The sequence below is a fragment of the Esox lucius genome, chromosome 3 (genome assembly GCF_011004845.1).
Source record: "Esox lucius isolate fEsoLuc1 chromosome 3, fEsoLuc1.pri, whole genome shotgun sequence".
NCBI classification, from domain to species: Eukaryota; Metazoa; Chordata; class Actinopteri; order Esociformes; family Esocidae; genus Esox; species Esox lucius.
The window spans coordinates 18080416-18102704 of NC_047571.1; the positions used below are offsets into that span (position 1 = coordinate 18080416).

At 39.5% G+C, this 22289-nt stretch overlaps 1 protein-coding gene across 3 annotated transcripts in view; it reads left to right on the forward strand.

The window, feature by feature from the left end:
- Window positions 1-3981: 3981 nt before the first annotated feature.
- greb1l (GREB1 like retinoic acid receptor coactivator) overlaps window positions 3982-22289 on the forward strand; it is a 55995-nt gene continuing 37687 nt past the window's right edge. For 2 of the 3 annotated variants that reach the window (XM_020045516.3, XM_010886484.4), the window contains exon 1: window positions 3982-4119. The gene's annotated coding sequence lies outside the window, so the exon portion shown is untranslated. The remainder of the gene's footprint in view (window positions 4120-22289) is intronic. The other variant, XM_029118766.2, reaches the window with a different exon arrangement.

The following is a 22289-nucleotide window of genomic DNA, read 5'->3' on the forward strand; positions in this document are numbered from 1 at the left end:
AATGCTAAAAACACACTTAGCTACAATTCAGACAACCGTCTAAGGCACTCAATTGTAGCACTTAGCTGACAGCCAGGCTAGTCGGTGAGTGGCTTGGAATCTCCATCCTGTAGCTTGGAGGAAGGCATGTCGTATCTTCAATTCTCCAATATCCGTTCAGAGTTGTTACAATGAGACAGGTAAAGTACAATAAGATATGACAAAAATCATTAAGGGACAGTGTTAAGAAAACGTTTGAATAAAAATCACAATAAATCTCTGAAAATGTTCACTTTTGTTTCAATTGATTCTGTAGCCAGAGTAGGTAACAAACTCATTGGTCAAACTGGATTTTGGGTTAATTTTATAGAGAGAATGGCAGAGAAAATTTCATCTGCGAATAGATACTTTTTATTTAGGATGTCTTGGGTATTCTGCATGTGATTGGATGGTGTGACCAAGAGGCTTGATGGTGTGAGTATTATAGTTTAGGTGCTCTTATATGAAAGTTGTTCCAACTTGAACCATTTCCACAGTAAAATATATGCAGGACTGCAAATGGGTTTGACCATTCGGTCAAATGCCTCCACTGTATCAAGAAATATAATGACAACGTCCACATTAGAAAAACCTCTGTGAATATATTATAAGAGATGTATGATTGAAGATCAAGTTTCTCTTACGGATGATCTGAATTAAATAGTTTGCCTACCAACAAGATTAACCTGTTAGCCAATGAGTTAAATTCTTTGGGATCCTCTAAGACGTCCTTGTCCCCGTAGTTTTAATCTATTAAACTATGGCTCAACAACTTGGCAACCACCCTAGATTTACAACATTTGTCACTGTAAATTTTCACAAGTGTTTGATGCGCTTGCCGTCTTTTGTGTAGTCTTTGTGTAGCCTTGGACATTTCCACATATTATTGTGTTACATAAAATTTATTATATTAAGGGTCATAATGTCAAAGTGAACAAAAATATCTGCCAATCGTTCTCAATTAATTAAATGTGCTAAACAAAAAATGATTGATTTCACAACTATTCGCTCCCTTTAGTCAATATTTGAATATATTATATTAAGGGTCATAATGTCAAAGTGAACAAAAATATCTGCCAATCGTTCTCAATTAATTAAATGTGCTAAACAAAAAATGATTGATTTCACAACTATTCGCTCCCTTTAGTCAATATTTGATAGATAACCATTCGGCAGCAATTACAGGCATGAGTCTCTTTGGATAAATCTCTACCAATTTTGCACATCTGGATGCAGAATTTGTGCCCCAATATTCTTTGCAAAATTGCTCAAGCTCCAACAAGTTGGATGGGGTCTTTTGTTGTACAGAAATGTTCAACTCTTTCCTCAATTGGATGATCTCCAGGATTTGACAGGGCCACTTCAGGACACTGACCTTTTAGTTTTTAAGCCGCTCAAGTGTGGCTTTGGCTGTGTATTTGGGGTCATTGTCCTGCTTGAAGATTAATTTTCTCCCAAGTTCTAGGTCTCTTGCAGACTTAACAAGTTTTCTTCCATGATATCTCAGCGGTTTGCTGTGTCCTGAAGATCACGGTACTCCGTTGGTATGTCTGGCTGAAGGGCACCGTTTGGACTTTCCACCAAATAAGATCCAACTGGGATCAGCCGACACCTTTCCTGGCACATCGGAGACCATCCCATGATCGTCCCCTCTGTTTAGGATCTTACAGGATCATGGAGTCGGAGCCAGAACATTCCTAGAACAATAGGGTGAACATGTGCCTTGATGATGAGGAAGGCGATGCATTTGTGATGAGGGGAGTAGACAGTTATGGCAAGGGGACTAGTGATGTGTGTGACCCCTCCCTGCACCAATGGGCCAGCTATCCAGAACAAGAACAGGGATGGGTGTGGTGAATACTGACAAGACGAGATGCAGGGAGGCAGTGAGGCCCTGGTCCAGGAAGTTCCCTTCCGCTCTGCAGTTGCAAAGGCTGCATGTTGCATGTTGCAAGTAGGAGATGTTGACTAGAAAGGGCTGGGTTGACAGAGTGGAGGGGAGGTTTACTCCTTCCTGGGCAGAGGCAGTGGGACATGTGTCACTCGCTTTATCATCGGGCCTGGGCCTTTTGATGTAACACTGGCACAGGCTCAGACTACGGCCACGTTGTCATTCCGAAGCGAACAGGGGCGCGGAACCCCTCTATGCTGCATGACACACCCTGAGGAGGTTGTCTAAATAGATGGCCGCGGTGATCCAGGGAAAAGTGGTCATCCTGTTTGGCCAGCTCCGTCTGGACTTCCTTTCTCAGCCAGGTGCGGAATAAGGCTATAAGGGCGGGCTTGTTCCAACCAATAAAGGGAGCTACCATTCGGAAAGTGAGGGCATAGTTGGAGGTGGTCCAGGAGCTTTGGCACAGGTGGAGAAAACTCTCAATCCCCTCTCTGCCCTTAAGGGGGTGACCAAGGACCGCCCAGAACATAAATGGAGTTCTTCATAGGACCTTGAACCCACCCCTGTCCCCTATCAGAGGCCCACTCCAGTGCTTGACAGGTCAGTAGAAAGGTGACAGTAATTTTTAACTCTTTCCACACATAAAGACATGACATACCTAAAGAGTTAATGGAGAAACAAGACAAGTGCGGGATTGGATGATGAAAGGGCGTTGGGTCGGTGGCAGCTAGTAAAACAGCAACGCAGAGTTTGAAAGCAGGAGGGGAGGCGGGACCAGCATGTTCTAGATGAATAAAGGATACCAAAGTAAAATAATTTTGTGTAATTTGTTAGATTAGTTTAGCTTTATCTGTCTGTAGGGTTGGAGTGAAGATTATGTATCCATGTCCCAAAATGTAAAGAGATAACTATCCAGAGGTAGTAGTAACTTTTGACATGACTGTATGTACAATATTTGCTCTTCACAGTTTCATTTTTCAACACACAGACATAGTTCTACTGGGTGACATGCTGCTGTACTGCAAACCAAGAAAAGCACTTAACTTAAGAGTAATCAGTGTGCAGTGTGCGTTTTGCCAGTCACTTCGTGATCTATCTGAATGTTTTGTGGCATGATGGGAACCTTTTGGTACGCCTATCCATTGCCTCCATGCTTTGTTGGACCTCTGACTTGGTCAAAGCCGTGTGCACATCATTTTGTTTATTTTCACAAGGAGGTTGAGCGTGACTATGGTAGGAAGGCTTACACTACTCTTGTTCCACTACTCTTGTTCCAATAAGCAAGTAGATTTTCTGCATTATATCCTAGGTTTGCGCGAGCATTTTTTCCCCGATAGAGGGGGATGTTCTCAATCTGATCAAAACCCACAAGCGGAGTTGATTAACTGGAATAATATTTGAATTAGACTTAACGTATAAACAAAATGAAACACGTGTGCGTATGACAGGATATGATGTTGGATGTTATAAGCATATAGGCTACTTTCTTTCGTTTCTAACTATTGTTTATTTTGTAGTCTATGTTAATATACCTATATATGTTTTGCTTACATATGGGTCACAGGCTGTGTTCTACTAGAATGTACTAGCTACATGTATTTTGTTTTATAAAGAAGACGATAAAGATCACTGCTTTAAGACCTTTTTCTACAAGTCTAGCCTAAATTATCTACTTAGTGAACACCGTTTCATGAATGACCAATGAATATGACCCCTCATTACTTATTCGGGGGTGAAAATATATAGCCTAGTCCTAGCTTTAGCTTAAAATAATACTCAGTTTAGCATATATTGGAAATACGCTTTACGTGTAAAGCTCACGACATCCACCTCTAAAAAAGTCTTGTGTGAAATTATATAGATATATTCTGAGTTTGTGTTCTATGGGCTGTTTTTTTTGTATATTGATATGCAGCTAATTTTAGATATAGGCAGGTTATAAGATCTGCTCGCCCGTTCATCACTCTTTATTTTGTATGGTTCATTACAAGAACTACATGCCCGAGAAATGTCCCCACGTAAAGCAAATGGTACATACAGTAATTCCTTGACGTCACTTCGAGGCTCGGAGTACTGTGGCTCTGAATGCTCACAGGATTGTCAGGAGCTGCGAGCGCCGTGTGGAGTGGGAGAGCAAACTAAATAAACTAAATATTCTGTCTGGGTGATACACGTTTTAACATCAACTAATCTGAAATTGCAAATTGGTAAGTTTCTTTAAATGAAATTATTGATGTAGGTAAAAATGTATGTGTTTTACAGCTGGTTATGCATTTAATCTTGAGTTCGGACTGTATTGCGAACGTCTTCTTTTCCTGGGGGGGATGGGGTCGAGTTGAGACCGAGAGAATGTCTGAGTGTTATTACATTATATTAAAATAACACCAATGTTCTGTCTATGTATGCCTTATGTATGCCTAGTCAGTGGCGTCACACCTATTGTGGCAAAGTGAGGTGAGGTGAAGAGGGTTGTGGGTCAGGGCTTCCCAGCATATACGGATCTTCCTTGATGTAGATAGGAATATAGATGATGTCTTTTTGTGTTTATAACATCCAGACGCAGACGTATGCTCAAGGAAATGTTAATGGGCATATTTGAATTACATTTGGTAGCTGAATAACATTTGGTAAAATCAGGTGTGTCATTAGCATCATTTAAATATGTCACTAGTGTTATTATATTACATAGAATTCCAGGAAATAAACTTCAGAACAACCTAGCTTCCTCAAATTAAACTAAATCAATCTTGTTTTGTGTATTTATAGTGGTTAACTCAATAAACAACGAAGTGAACTGGTAACATTTAAACAAACATTTAAAATTTCCCGTTTGCTAAAAAGTTTGGCAACTGCCCTATGTTGCTTTGTTTAATGTAACTCACTACATTTATACACTATTTAAATACTATAAAATGCTATTTGTAGAACAAGAAAATCCTGCAATTATCAAGGCAGCCCCTTGGTTCCCAGAACATGGGCTACGTATCTTGGCAGGTGTGTTTTTATAATTGAAAAAGAAAATAAAGTCTATAGATTTCAACAAATTTAGGTACAACATAGAAACATTTAGAACAAATTTAGGTCAAAAATAGTAACAACATTAAGCAGTTACAGTGGATATAAAAAGTCTACACACCTTTGTTAAAATGCCAGGTTTTTTGTGAGGTAAAAGAATGAGATAGATCATGTCCTCTTTTAATGAAGAGGAAGGTTATTGTGAGTTTTTAATTTTTCAGTTTGTTTTTCAATTGAATTGTTCACGTTATAGGTCACATGGTGGAAAAGGTTCTGACATGATTCATCTTTATCTCATTCTTTTACATCACAAAAACCTGGCATTTTAACAGGGGTGTGTAGACTTTTTATATTCACTGTATGGAAAAAAGTAAACTACATTTCGGAAACAACTCAGTGTAGTCAGCCCTCCATTTTACCTAGAGGCGGTCTGCGCCGTTTAATGAAAGAAATCCACTGTTCACCAGCCTGCTATCCTTGTAATTTGTTATAATGGGTTTTTGTGGCGCTCATACCCAACTGACACCTGGGCATACTGTATGTTGTCAGATAGAATATGCAACCGTGGTGCTTCATACACCTTTTCTCAGTTGCATTTTCATTGCCCCCTCTTTGCTTGCCTCCACCTGGAAATGATTGGAAGGACCTCTATGGTCTTTTAAGAAGAAATGAAGAGAGTAGACGAGAATAAGGCATTGAGAAAATACCATTGTCTCTTTTTGTCACTTAGAAATGTACATTGATGTCAAATGTTAATATATTTTTTTATTGTCATGTCTTCACTTACTCTCAAGGCCTTCTAGTCTCTTACCTCTGTGTTACTTCATACCTCTGTGTATTCATTTATCTGTTTACCTATGTAATGCACAGAATAGTAAATGTGACTCCCAATCCAATTTACTTTTGGAAATGTTCTGTATATTGTTGAATTTAGGTAGTTCCAGGGGTCTTATTGAAATGTTCTTAATGATTTTTGTCTGACACAGTTGTAACTGAGAAACACAGTTTGTAAATGCTTACAAAAATGACACGAGATATGGGATCAGTCAAAACATCCTAATGGGTCAGTACATTTTTTTTGCAGACACTCTCATCTAGAGTAACCTACAGTTATGAATGCATACATGTTCACCCCCTCCTCTCATGTGGAAATCATATCCACATCCGTGGCATTTCAGTTGCCATGCCCTACCAACTGAGAAACACCGGACAATCCTGTTTGGGAACACAGACTGCATGGTCCTTACCTGATTTTTCGAGTTCTATGTTAAGGTAGCAGATGAGTCGTAGATGAGAGTGACCAGGAGATCTGGTGTGATTGAGCTATTATTTTAAGTACTACATTTACGAACCTGTCTGTCCAGACCAGATCCTAATCAGCAGTACTGTCCTCCATGTTTCATGTCCTAGAGGTGAACTACATTCCGTCTGGCTCCACAAATACTAATCATCCCCCCTCTGTAACTTCACCTCCCATCTTCTGGTTGGATTCTCTGTGGCAGAGCTTTCCTACCCGGTTCCTGGAAAGCTACTGTACCATAAGATTATTTTCTATAAATCCTGAAAACACATTTCAAGTGCAGTGTGCTGCTCACATAAACAATCTTTTATGTGAGCAGAATTGTCATTGTCACGTGAAAAAGCTTTTTTTTTTATCACTGTCCAGATGTCAGTTCATAGGCTACATTAGCTGATCAGACTTTGTTCCTTGGAATGTACTATTGTTATATAGCTTCATGACACTTATGCCAGTGTGGATCATGCTGAACTCTGGTTGCCTATGGCTCTGTGTCCGGACTGAGCACGTGCCTCCATGTCAGTAAGGGCAGGGGTCTGGCCTGTGGGCTCTGGAGCCCTGAGCACGGCGCTAAGCAGACTACTGAGCCGGCCATCTGGCCCTCGGGGGGCTGGTCCTGGCCTGTCCTGGCTTCCTCACACGCCCTCTTTGTTCACTGGGAACAATGTGAAGTTAATCTGGGAGAGATAAGAATAGCCTTTTCAGTGACACTCACTTTGCTGCCCTTGGTCCGACAGGTTTTTCTCTCATAGCCTTGAAGGAGACATCTCTTTATCTTTGTCTCACCTTACTGTGTTTTGTCCTCTTTTCTCTCTCTCAAATGGTACAGCTTCCTTATGGAATCACCAGCTTTCAGCTTCTTTGTAGGCAATCGTATGTAGACAAACATGGGGGGTTATGCATCGATGACAGATAGTTGTGAGAGAGTAATGTGCTGTGAGCACTATATTCCAAGTTTAAAAGAATGGAGTTACACTAGGCTAACAGCGAAACACAATGCTAAATCTGCTGCATTGATTTACAGCTATACTTTTAATGCCCTGAATGAGTGTTCACAATAAGATTAAACTCATCTCTTTCAGCCCCTACAAGATCCACGGTTTGTCTTTCAGGATCTATTGTTCCTCTGCTTCCAAGACCTGCAGGGAGGGACAAAGGTTCAGTCAAAAGCCGCCTGACATTTCTTGCATTGAGATTGAGAGCGCTCCTGAATTTGAAATAGACCACTAGCTGTTCTAGATCCATGCTTTTTTAGTCAGTTGTTACCAGGGTAGCAGGTTGATGAGCAATGTTTGGTTCTCTCTGGTTGGCTGGTTTAATATCTGTTGTAAATGGTCTTTTATTCAAACCACATCTCTGTTCACCTTGTTTGGTGTTTTGCGGTAGTCTTGACAACTAGGGTAAACACTTCTGGGTAGTGTCGTTCTAATGCCTGTATTGAAATACACCATTAAATATTGATCACAATACCCCATCCATCACACCTGTTATGACAAACCAGCGTGTGAATGGGTGGTTCATCAATGCCCTCTGCACTTTCCAATAAGGTCAAGAATGCAGAAGTTTCCGTTTTCACTCAATGTTGCTCTTGACACCAGCAGGAGCATATCAATTTGCAATGGTTGAATTTGCCTTTACTCTTAAAGGGAATGGGAGGGACAGAGAGTAAACCTTAGGCTATTATCAGATAAAAGTTAGGGAGTGTTCCACTCACTTGCCCATGCAGATTACTTACTGATATTTCTTATTTTTATTGTTTTAGGTCCAATTGCAGTGTTTCAATTATTAAAGCAAAAATAAATTCCAAAGGTGCTTTGTTTTTTTAAGCCTGTTGGTTCAATCTTATCTACAGATATGGATCTGAAGACCATAATGGGCTTTACTGGTAAAGAATACAGATGGTGCCAGAGACAAATCTTTTCCTTTTTAGAGACCACCTGTTTTCTGGCATTTGACGACTCTGTAAAAAGAGGTGATCTACTAAACATCCTTCATTAATCAAATGTAATCAAAGTCATTACATTTTGCATAATACTTGAATAATTTTATTGGTTAATCTGTTCTCTAACAGGTTTTGGCTACCTACAACTTTGTGAGAGGTTTTGTCTGGCAATTCCAAACTGGTCTCCTAATAGTGGACTCTAACATATGGAGTGTCTAAATTTTGAATAAAACATGTTCACTATAATTTCTTAAACATTCAGTCTATGCATATTAACATCTCAAAACAACCCTTATGTATATAATAGACATATTGTTAGAAACATTTCTGAAATTTCAGGTGTGCGTTCTATATATTTTTTACTGTAGGTATTATTTATTTGATATAGAAATGTGCAGGTAATAAACCAATGCAGCTCTCTTTTAGCAAATTACTTGCGGAAAGGTTTCCCACTGAAATTAATTTTCCTTCTCATTCACTTTGTTGGTAGGGCTTATAAAACCTCTGTATTTCAAAAGCTTACAGTAGAATGCCCTGTTTAAAACAATATGCCTAAAAGGTCATATGCTCCTATGAGAGGCCTAAATCTAGAAACCAAAAAATGTGTGATTCAATTATAAACAATTCTCTGTGAGAACTGTCAAAAATATTGTTTCAGCTGTTGTGGAATCAAGCTATGGAATTTTAGGTTGCATTTCATTTTGGTAACAACACTGCATAATGTCCATCTTTGGGATTGATTACTACCAGCACTAGCAATCAATAGTTAGATATTTATCACAGATGGCACTAGTCATTCAAATAATATTGAGTCATTAGTTTCCAAGGCCTCAACCAGGACTAAAGTGTTTTCTTGAGTGCATTTTTTTATTTAAGTGAGTGGAATAAGGTCTTCGGGGTGTTTTGTAGTTAACCATCATGGTCTGATTCAAAGGTATGATCAGCTGTGGAGTTTGGAGATATCCTCTTCTAACTGCTGCTCTTCTGGTCCAGACAACTTTCCGCATGGGTGCTTGTAAACTTTTAACCTGTCTTTTTTATTGGGGGTCAAGAATGCCAGGAACCCATCTGCATTGTTAACTCTTTGTAAAAATGAGAGAAAGAAAAACATTGACACAGTATTTGTTGCCAGATGTATCTGAAAATCAAAGTTAATTGCTCGGTTTTTCTGATTTTGTTAGCGTTTTCCGTCAGGATGTCTTACCTTTATTTGGTTTGTTGTCATATGTTACAACTGTTATTTTTATTCTCACAGTTCACAAAGCGGCATTACACTTTTGTTGTTTATTTTTTGAATTCCTACATTGTTTTTTCAAATGTGTAATAAGTCTAGCATCTGTCTGTGGGGTCCTGGAATTTACATACTTTATTTATCCAACAAATAACCATTCACTTGGTGCAGTACATTTCTTTCTGATGTAATTAGTAAAAAGCATATTTAAACTTGCCTAGCCTTGTTAGTGGACAACCCCCCCCCCCCCCCCCCCCCCGAAATGCTGTAAGAAAGCAAAGAAAGATAATAGATAAGGAAGGGAGAGAGTTGGGTTTTGGGGGGGGGGTGTGGGAGTGACTGGGATAGAAACAAGACAGCTGGAAGGGTAGAGAGGGAAGGAGGCAGGGAGGAGGATGTGCAATGGAGAAAACTGACTGTATGTACAACCGTTCAAAAGTATAGGGTCACTTAGACATTTCCCAGTTTTCCATGAACACATACATCCGATGTGTTTGAATAGGAAATACTGTATAGTAAAATAAATAGGAAATATAGTAATTGACAAGGTTAGAGATTATGATTTTTAATTGAAATAATAATTTTGTCCTTCAAACTTCAAAGAATCCTCCATCTGTAACCATTACAGCCTTGCAGACCTTTAGCTTTGTAGTTGTCAATTTGTTGAGGTAATCTGAAGATATTTCATCCCGTTCTTCCTGAAGCACCTCCCACAAGTTGGATTGGCTTGATGGGCACTTCTTATGTACCATACGGTCAAGCTGGTCCCACAACAGCGCAATAGGGTTGAGATCCGGTGACTGTGGTGGCCACTCCATTATAGACAGAATACCAGCTGACTGATTTTCCCCTAGATAGTTCTTGCATAGTTTGGAGCTCTGCTTTGGGTCACTGTCCTGTTGTAGGACGAAATTGGCTCGAATTAAGCACCATCCACAGGGTATGTTATAGTGTTGCAAAATGGAGTGATAGCCTTTTTTCTATTAGATCTCTTTACCCTGTACAAATCTCCCACCTCACCACTACCAAAGCACCCCCAGACCATCACATTTTTGATCTGAACACCTCAAACTTAGATTTGTCTGTCCAAAACACTTTTTTCCAATCTTTTTCTGTCCAGTGTCTGTGTACTTTTGCCCATCTTAATCTTTTCTTTTTATAAGGAGTCAGTTTGCACTGTTCTATGAAGGGAGTATTACTTCAGTTTCAAGATTTTCAGTTTCTTGGCAATTTCTCGCATATAATAGTCTTCATTTTTCAGAACAAGAATAGACAGATGAGTTCCAGAACAAAGTTCTTTGTTTCTGGTCATTTCGAGTTTGAAATTGAACTCACAATTGCTGCTGCTCCAGATACTCAACTAGTCTAAAGAAGGCCAGGTTTATTGCTTATTTAATTAGCACAACAGTTTTTAGCTGTACTAACATAATTGCAAAAGGGTTTTCTAATGATCACTTAGCCTTTTAAAATTATTAACTTGGATTAGTAAACACAATGAGCCATTGGAACACTGGACTGATGATTGCTGATAATGGGCCTCTGTAGGGCTGCACAATTAATCAAAATATAATCGAAATTGCAATATTGACATGTGCAATATCCAAATCGCCAAACTTACGGGGTTTTCATGTGAGGCAACGCGCTTGGATTGTACGTCCGTAATTGTTTTTCTTGTGGGTGCTTTAAGTATTTTTGGAGATTACTTAAATACCTGCACTAATTTTGTTTAAATACTTGATGGTTTTTCAATGTTAGTTTGAGTTAACACTGCAACTGCTAGCGAAGACTTCGGCTTCAAGTTTGCGAGTGGCACCAAGATATTGTCCCACATACAAAAACAGCATGGTTATTAAAAGTTTCGGCTGTCGGTGCCTACAAACAAACTTAATATGGAAGAAAATATACCTCAAGAGGTGAGAAATGTTGCCTAAACAGATACGGCAACAGCACAAATATAGCAAACGCTGCAAACACCCCTGCATTAAATGAGAAGTTAAACAAATAGTTCGACACAGGCTGCTCCTTCAAATTGGTAATACGTGTAAAATAGAAAACACTGAACTTTAACTTGATTTTTATTCAGTTTAGTTGGACATTATGTAGGCTATGGTCTCTTGTTAAGTGAGATTATCTACGTTGTTTACACCCATGTTTGAAAATCACAAATTATAACCATAATTGCAAAATCTGTCAAAGAAATCGCAATTCAATATTTTATTCAAATCGTGCAGCCCTAGGCCTCTGTACACCTATGTAGAAATACCACAAAAAATCAGCTGTTTCCAGCTACAATAGCCATTTACAAACTTAGTACGCTGTATTTCCGATCAATTTTATGTTGTCCTAATGGATAGAACATTTTCTTTTCTTTTGAAAACAAGGACATTTCTAAGTGACCCTGATCTTTTGAACGGTATTGTATACTGTTGCCGAAGGTATAACCCAGTTGGATCGTTAAAGCCAATCTGAAAAAGCCCCAGGCCCATCCCCCCTCTGAATGAAGATGGTGAAAGGTCACTGACCTCTTTCATTTCTGGGCATTGATCCTTCTACTGGAGGTGGGGTTTCGATCCTCCCTAAAGGACTACTAGATCAGCTGTTATACCTGCATTTCTCCAGAGAACTGTTCTAGTATGTTGTCAACAGTAATATTTCAAAACAGGTTAACTGGACAGTGTAAAAGTGATGTAAATAATGCAAATATGTACTTCTAGTTCAAGTGGGTCTGTATGGGAAGAAAATAATTATCAGAATGTCCTTTGAACTTGACTGTTGTCTCTCTGATTTTAGACAGATCTTCATCACAATTGAGCTTTATGGTGTATCTCATCAAACACATTTAGGTCTTTCTCTTGAAAGTCCATGAATGCCTTGCTTACTGACTGAAACAAAACAATCTTTGTCATAAAGACACTGATAATTCACATACAATACAAGGGTTCTGATCCACTGTTCTTAGCAATGAGCAAGGGCCTTCGTGCTACAAATGTTTTTAAAAAGGACAGCTAGAACTTGCAATATGTAACAAGGAGCTGAACATCCTATTCTATTTCTGAGCGGAGTGAAAAAGGAGTCTCTGCACATTTCAGTCCGATGCAATTTCAGAGTTGTAGTTTGCATTGTCTGCTATTTCTGAGGGAATGAAAATGCACCATATTCTCAGAGCACACACCTTTTGGCGCAATCTTATACATGGTAATGAGAGGGGCTCTGTTTCAGACGCTCGCTTTTTGACCAAGTCTTTGTACTTAGAGCATGGTGATGGATGGCAGTGATGGATGTCACTTCCTGTTGGCCTGCTGGTTATCTCAGATCCTGATGTAGAGGACAGCATGTTATCTCTTGTCTTCATCCCTGGAATCCCTGTACCCCCCCCCCCAGTAATCCTCCTCACACCTCATCACTCCCCCTCATAATGCCCTGTAGAAGGCTATTCCTTCTCAACTTCCCATCCATGTGTGGACGTGTGTGTGTGTGTCAAGGTGAAGGATGTTTGGCCCCTTTTACTTTGGACTTTGGAGTTGTAATCATCAAATCAGACTTTCAATTAATTCACTGAATGCTCATTTTCTATAATTTTACATCAGAGCTGAATTATTGTTGGCTATTCTACTACAGAACCTAATATATATGCGTAATATAATGTTACCATGTTTCCTTCAACTTGGCCAAAACTGTGGCTGACTGATCTCTGATGTGCTCACCATTGTAGGCTAATTCAAAAGCACAGCTGGATAAAATACATATCTAAATGTATATCCCTATGAAACTGATTGAAATCAGATGGTTGGTATGCAGATGCTGTATGGTTGTTTCATGGATAAAATCCTGAGGAATTATCATTTAAGATTGACTGTGAGAAATGTGAAGGCAATGAGGCCACCCAAGGTGTGCATGGAGAATGTTTGCTTTTAGCTCCGGGAAAAGTTTCACAATCACTCCGATTTAAATAATAAAACTCAAATACTTCCAGTATCAATGTATGTAGCCTATTATTCAGTGTTCATGATATATTAATCACATAAATAAACTTTTAGGAACTCACCTACATCTTGATGTGAAGTCCTGAATGACTGGAAGGAGGTTAGGTTTTATTAGAAGTCATTTGATGTTGTATTGAGGTAATGAATGAGATATGAGTCATTGCCGGAATGTCCCCCAAATGTCCTGCTTAGGAAACACAGCATACAAACTGTACTTGGGACAATCTGCTGTGTATGTATTTTCTGTCTGTGACACCAATTCCACAGGAACTCTGGCTACAGCCAGAGAAATTGTTTCTACTTCTTCTCTAACAAAACACAGTTAACACTAGATATTGACAACATGTTGGTTTTTACTGGCTTAAGGACAAAAGCTCTTCTGTGCTATATACGTTTTACCAATGTTTTAGCAATATTGCGGCTGTGTTATCATTACGCTAGTCTCCCATCCCGATGCTCATCCCCTCTCGCACATACACCCCAAGCAAACACGGTGTAATTAAACCCAAGGTCGTGACAGATTCAGGACTGCCAAGGGAAAGAAGTGTGTGTGTGTGTGTGTGTGTGTGTGTGCGCGTGTGCGTGAGTGGGAGAAGACAGGGGAGGGGATAGAGGGCCTCGGGCCGTAGCCTGATCTTGCTGTGGGCTGTCACAGATTGTTCAAGGCCACCGTGACCAGAACCTAGCCAGTCAGGACACTTTGTACTTCTCTGTCTCTCTCTCTCTCTCTCTTTATATTTTCCTTTCCCAGCTCTCTATATCTCTCTATCTCTGTCCACCAAATGGGGTCTCGAGATGAGTCTATTGTGAGGCTGACTGGTTCCCTGGATTATGGGTTGAAGAGAAAGGGTACATAGTGCCGTGTTATATGATTAGAGTTGGTGTAAGGAGCGTCTCTGAATTCAGCCTGTGCTCCAGTCTCGGACAGACCTAAAACCATGAAGCCCTCGGCAGGTGTGTTGTGGGTCATTTGTCTTGTCTAAGTTTGTCCTAGTGGCGCAGGGCTCTCAGCTCCCCACTTTGATATGATGCAGAGGCCATATTTACCGGGGCAGATCAGTGCTGACCTCTCTCTCTCCCTCTAGTAGATTTCTAGCCTGAGATAAGTCATGTTACAAGGCTCATTTATGGATCTCAGATGACCACTCTCTCTCCCAGCCTCTCTATTTCTCTATTTTCATGTGCTGTTACTACAATCTAGCCAATCAGAATTATTATTTTATAGAATAGTTCCACAGTCCATCTACATAATGTCCTGTTCACTTGTGTTAGACAGACAGAGCAGCTTGAACTATATTATAAACAGTTTTTTATGTACTGTATATTGCATAGTATGACTGGACTCATGCACTGTGTTTAAAAAATGTAAATATTCTTAAGTTATCTTTCAACCAGTACCTCTTGTATCAACTTTATAATTCCCATGTTTTCTCTGTGTGGCAAACTTTTCAAACATTTTCAAAATTCAGAAAAGGTGAAAGAGGGAAATAACATGATCAAAGAGAACAACAGCACATCCCAATCTCAACTGGTGTTTCATTTTGCTCTCGTCATCACCTTTCAGAGCTTAGTAACTAATTAACCCTTCTCCTCTCAACCCACATCAAGACCCACAGTAGAGAGCATGAGCTCAGCTCCTCTCAGCCCCGACTGGCACATCTGCCGGGAATATGTCCTGTCTCCCGCAGGATCAATACAGATGAAGAAGTGGCCACTGTGCCTGAATGGGTTTACTGTCACTTTTCTCATCAGTGAGGTTTGTGTTTGTGTCAAGGCCTGACAAAAGCCTCCCCAGCCACCATTGTCCAGTTAAGACAAAAAGAAGAAGAGAGTAGAAGCCCTGCTGGCACTGTGACCACCATGGGTCCTGGCTGAGCTGTGGTCAGCTAGAAGGCTGGGTTTAAAGTGTGGACCTTGTAACCAGGGGCAACGTGGCTACTTATTATTAATCGGGAGGGGGTGGGGTGTGTCTGTGCTGTTACAGCAGAGACGCCTGGAGGTCAGGAAGAGCGGCATGATGGATACAGCTGATCGACCCACAAGAAAGTAAAGGGGGTGGAAGGAGGGGAGGGGGGAGAGGACTGCTTCCTTAGGACTTTAAGGACGTTCTTTGTCAATGTGTCACTCAAATGAATTCAAGGTGGCTTTGGGACTTTAGTGGGAGGAAAATCAGAATAGATGGAGGCGTCTCATTCAGTGAAGTGTCTGTTCTCTTCTTCTTTATATCCTTCTTCTAAAGGCCTTTATTTATCCCGTTTAATTGTGATGAAAAGTTGTTAGACCGTCTCTCGCAACATCATTACATTTAAATTAACCAGATTTAGTGTATTCCGGTTTGTGTGCAACTGGATGTACCGATATTGTGTATCTTACACCGATAGATCTGAGATATAATTGCAAAATCTAGTGATTGAGGAAATGTCTGTCACTGGAGACCTGGACCCCTCACTGCTCACTGCTGTCATCTGATAAGACAAAGTGTTTTGATAATATTGCCCTCCACCCCATATGAGCCACAGCTTTAGAGTTCCCCTTTAACACCTCAACAAATAGGCCTGTCTAAATAGCAATGGAAGGCCAAGACAGGTTCTGGGGACACTTGCCATTAAAGGTTAAGGGTTTAGGGGAGGGGGAGAACATTTTGGTGTAGGCCAGATGCCCAAATGGAGATGTTAGCTGTGATGATGTTATATGGGTATGTAAACCATGTTTGAGTTGGGCTATGTTCCATTTCTCCTGTCAACTCATGATATGCGAGAGGAGTGTTAAGACAGTTATAATTTAGTTCAGATAGGAGTTTGTATGGATTGATGGTTGTGAGTTAAATGTGAAGGGCTTCTCTTGTTGATAACACCATGTAATAGATTAAGTAATATGCTGCAGTCGTACTAACATATTTAGTGGTAGTTCTCACAGTTGCAGTAGAAATACGCAATTAGGCCTATACTTTTAAATATAAATATATATATATATATACACAAACATTATAATTGTTAATACAAACATTTTGCATTTTTTCAAGTTTCTCAAAATGGCAGCTCTGAATAACTGTTTCTTTTTCTTATGTTCAGATAGAGCTGAACTTGTGTTCAACCCTGGCTGTGCAGCGTTGTAAAATGCAGAGTGAGTTCACACATAGGGCTTCTATTTTATTAGGCCATGTCAGCAATCCAGCATTGTAAATTATCACTAGTTCCGCGTTGATTAAGTTTGTTTATCAGGATAAAGATTTTGCAGACAATTGTACTGTAAAAACATATACAGTATACCAAACAAAATATATATGGTATATATTTACTACTAACGTATGCATTTTTATTTATAATTTCAATCTAGAAACCCTTCAAGTCATAGTTTGATTCCCCAGGGACAATTTAACTTGTGGAGACCACCATTTGTTGTGCTAATGCTGCATGGCAACTAACTACAAACTAATAATGAGTTCATTTGACATTGGAGAATTGCTAAAGTCTTTAACATTCCCCGAACAATAGCATAGATGTCAAACAGTCCATCTTTCATAGGATGGGACTGGAGAAATGGAACCACTCTCTAATGAATAAAAAGTGCTATGTAAGGACACCGTTTACCAAAAACATTGTTCTAGCTCATGCTCTTTGGAATGAGATGTAACTAAAAACAACTTAAAAGTTGGCATTAACTTTGTATGGCAACTATACATTGTCCTTAATAGTTTCAGTTTTGGCAAGCATTTGTTAATAAAGGACAGTGACCCTTTGTCTGCTGTATGTGAGGCAGGCTAGTAGTTGAAGGTTAAATACCTTGCCCTTAAACTCTTCCTCCACTAGCCCAGAGCAGAGGCTATTTCCAGTAGGCATAAAATAGCATTTAATAGAGAATGTCTCTTAAGCTTAATCTTTTTAGCCTATGAATTAATCTGTGTCTGGCAAATCAGCCCTTAGTAGTAACAAGAAAATTTAATATAACATTTGATGGGCATCTTGCTTTCTGTAAATACATTGACAATGACCTTCAATTCAAAATCCTGACAGATATTTTCTATGGACATCTTGACCAACAAGCTCAGTCTCTCATGTCGCCATGGTACTTCTCAGATGGGTTTTGACTAGTTTGAACAATTTGATCTCGTTTGGAGAAGTAATGGTCCACAGGGGTTACTGTCACCACCTAAGTCAGGAAAGGGACCATTGTTTTACATTCTAGTATCTCCACAAATAATTGTAGAATCCTGAGAGATATTCAATAAGCTAGGTAGTTATATCCTACAGAGTTAGCAGACTTCCCTCAAATTCTTCTCTTCATGCCAGCCTGCAACATCCTCTGTATTTCCCAGCAATCTTGCACAACAATACAAATTGCACTTGATTTGTTATGTAAATGTATGTAATGTTGTATTATTGTCAATTCATTAAAATATTGTTGTAACTGTTATGCACTGGGAAAAAGACAATTACCATAAAAAAGGAAGCCTGTCTGCCCCTGGTTATGTCCCTAATGAATTGGTCCCACACAGTCTCTCACATCTGTAGACCACAGCTACATTGCTCCCAGTTCTTTCTTGGACACTCAAGAGACCCCCCCACCACACCCACACACACACACACACATTTTGAAATGACTTTTATAACTGGACTGTAAACTTCCAGTGGCTTAATGATGATGACTTCTTCATCTGCCCAAATGCTCCTTTTGTCTGCCTTCCCCCCTAGCCCCTGTCAGCTCCCCCAGCCCCTCTGTCACACCAGGCCTTAAACTCTGGTTCACTCCCCTTTATAGTCCCCACTGGCTAATCCACAGCTACACCCCCAGGCTCTTCTGACACTTTTCTGGCTGGGGTCTCTGTTTTGTCTCCCTGTGCTGTCTCTCTGCTCTGTCTCCTTGTGCTGTCTCTCTGTTTTGTCTCCCTTTGTCCTTGTACTGTCTCTCAGTTCTGTGTCCTTGTGCTGTCTCTTTGTTTTGTCTCCATTTTCTGTTTTCCTGTGCTGTCTCTGTTCTGTCTATCTGTTCTGCTCCGGCCGACTTCAGCAATGGCATTCATCTGGAATCCTGCTGCTTTTGGCAGCCTTTTGTTTTTGTGGCCTGGCTCAGCTTGGCCCAACCTGCCCGGTGGAATGACTCATCTGCTATCCGACTGCACTTCAAGGCCCAGCAGGTAGTCTTTGGGGGGGGGGCTCATTTATAAGGAAATGAAAGCAGGGGGACTAGATGCCACCAGGCTAGTAAGTGACATTGTCACACCTAACACTCTAGAGGTAGCCAACATCGGGGAGAAGAAGGTGCTGTGGGAGTGGGTGTGGGACTTTTCACATCAGCAGCACTGTTATTGTTCTGTTGCCATCTTGTTGTTTTGTGCAGGTTTGTTGTCTTATTTTAAGTCTTCAGACACACTGTTCCCGTGAACACCTCTGCTTTACTTTCTGTCCTGCATCCTCGATACTCATCCCTCATGTCCTTCAATTCTACAATTACATTTTACTCCCAAAATGTCAGCTTTTACATAAAAGCAAAATGACGCTCCCCATAGTGTTAACCGCAGGTCTGAATTCAAACATCTGAACGTTTTGACATTGGCACTTTGTAGAGTTACAACAAAGTAACAATCCTAGCAATTTTGGAATTAAATGAAAAAATCAAATCCGTATGCTGGATCTAAAGACATTTGCTTAATTCCACTGGAAATCCTACTGGAAAATGGTGAACTTGAATATAAGGTTAGTTGTGTCTTAGATGCATGGGAATATTAATTTCAAGGGAACACAAATGTCAGGGATCAAAGTCTCCCTGGTTGCTGCATACTCTATTGTGTTTTATTTCAGTTGTGGAAATGGAATCATCCCTTTCATTTGGTGTCGCTCCATCTCAGCCGTCAAAGAATTACACACATTCCCAAATCCTGTTATTGAGACATTTTTAGCACAGTCTATGAGTTATACAGTGGTATCTAAAAACAACAGGTTGACACAGTCATTGGTTATGTTAGGTAACCTTCTAGTTCAGCATGTTTTGTGAGTGAAAAATCACAATTTCACTTGTATCCACTATGACCAGAGGAAGACAAATTAAAGTTCTATCTCGAGGTCCAATCAAAAGTGTACAGGTGAATGAGTTTAAGAGTAGATGGTTTCCATCTCCATTTAGAGTCAAGGAAAGCGACTAGCTTTCCAAAGCATAGTTTGGTTTTTACCGGTTGGTTTCAAACAGAAATTATTATTATACCTTTGGGTATTAACTTTTAACTTAACTTGCTAGCCAGCTATGCAAGCATGGTAAATACACAGCGACTTTTGCTAGTGCACAACTGTAATTTTACCATTATCATCACCAAGTATAAAACAAATGTATCTTTATGCACTTTTCAACTTCTATCAAAACAGTGGGCAAGTGATTCAAGGCATGGTCAAATTGTTGTAAAATATAAAAACCTTGACTGGGAATCTTTTGTCGGTTAACTGACATTGGACATGGGTGTGCACTCATGGTGGCAGAAAGACTGGCCATCCCATGTGCTTCCTACATATACATATTCATTATTTCTAAATAAAAAACGTTATACGCTCAATTAAGTTATTTAGATTATTCCCTGAACAGTACAGGTTCTATTTTGTTGATGCAAAATACACATTTTTTTATGCAGAAATCATTTGCTAAAATGCTGTCACTTTCATACTGTATGTAGCTATTTCAATGTTTGAAATAACATTTGTGAGTATACACACAGTTTGTTTGAAATTATGACACAAACATTGTTACGCAGGAGCCAAAAACCTGTGTGTGAAATGTAAACTGAAATTTAAAATGTTCAGCCACAACATGGGGAGCATGGCACTGTAATGCATGTGTATATACTATACTAAACTATGCTTGTGGAATCTGGGGTTTAAAATAATGCAGAACTGTATTCTGGATAAAATTATAACATTTTACAAAAATGTAAGTACTGTATTGTTGAAATCAGAGCGTAAACAACTCATAGTATTGATTTCTTAACTTTTAATTTCAGTACATCACAGACTGACTGCCACAAAATCTTTACCATAACCTACAAGGATACAAACAAAATACAAAATTCAGTTTTTAAGCAAAGTTGTAGTAATTTTATTCATTCCATTTTGTGAATAGAGCACACTTCTCCCAATTTTTTTTGCAAAAAAGCAGTAAACAGGAGCCAGCAAAAAGTTTTTGTAAATGCAAAAACCTTTTCAGACCTTCAAAAAGGCGTGGCGACTTGGAGGTATTGCCTTGCATGACTGTTTCTTGTGTAAACTGAAACAAAAGTTCCACTTGTGTGCCCTATTGTGACTATAGTCACTTGTTCTTTAACCGTATTTACTAGATACTTTGACTGAGAACAAATTCTCATTTACAGTGGCAACCTTGAGAATAGTTACAAAGGTAGGAGTAGCACCAGTGGCCACAGCAGGAATTCTTCACTAGGGGAGATCTCTTCTCATTGTTGAAATAGTAGCTAGTTGGCCAATTCTTTGTGGTAAAATATCATTGCAAGTTGTAACCATACTTCCCCAACATTGTTGAATATCAGTGTGTCTGCCTTTATAGCATGCTTTCTCTATAATAGCAACTTTTAATAAGATGTGCATATTTCATCATCTGGCAGTAGGAGTATTTGTGTAACTGATATCTAACTCAACATAAGGCTAGTTAGCTGGCTAGCATTTGGTGGATCAAAATCTCCAGAAACCGCAATCATTACCAATATTGTTAAAATGTATTGAGTGATCCATTTGACTATATTCACTTGTTGTTTTATTGAAATCAAACTTTCATTCTTGAAAATAATTTATAAGATAAAAAACGAAATAAGTTAACTAGATATCTGTATAGTGCTCATGATTTCTGGCAAACTAACTAGGCTGCTTTAGCGAAAGAAGAGAGAGGGAGTGAGAGAGAATGTGTGTCTGTCATCTTGGTCAGAAATATGACCATTTTATTTTTCTTACTGAACTTGATGGCCAACTTTAAGGCCAAGTCCAGATATTTTTATTAATGTTTTTTATGACGTACCTTTTGCTAGCTCACAGGATTTGTGAATTGTTCAAAGATCTGTATATAATGACAGAATAACCATGTCTCTACCTTATGCCCACATCATTTTGCCGACTCCATAAAAACACAGATGTAAACTGAGACATTTATGATAAAACATTTTGTTTTTCAGACACAACATACATGTTAGCAGAGGCTGGAAGAAATATAGCAACTGGACAATCCAGGAATCAGAGTTGTCTTAATGGGGGATTAAGACATTGGGATTATAATGCCAGTCACATAGTCTAAACAGTGTTCCAGTTTGACTATAATGCTGCTTTGGGGAGGGAGAGATGATAATTGATAATCCTCACAGTCAATCACAATACTGGAGGCTAGCTGATGATGTGTATGTTGTCTGTTACAGTGATCTTTGTGTATATATCCATTTTGCAGTGTTGTGGACAGCTATATTATTATTCAAACAATTCCAAAATATATAGAACGTTTAGAAATGTTTAGAAAAGTGTCTTGAAGGCCATGTGGGCTGGCCATCCTAGAAGTCACAAGACACACTAATAATTTGTAAGTTTTACTACTTTTAACATATTTCCTTGAAGTACAAGGAAAGCAATCTTCATTAGAGTTAGTCTAAGCAGCAAGTTTCTCAATGCAGCCCTATGAACCTGAGTCAATCCTGAGCTAAGACAAAGCAGCTTTACCTCTGAGAATCTGGAAAGCAAGAGAAGAAATGGAGACTACCGTCCTTTGGAATTTGAAGACAACAGCAAAGAGGAGACCCCCGTCTGTGTCCCCTATCCCCACTGTCCTGTCCCCTATCCCCACTGTCCAGTCCCCTATCCCCACTGTCCTGTCCCCTATCCCCACTGTCCTGTCCCCTATCCCCACTGTTCGTGTCCCCTATCCCCACTGTCCTGTCC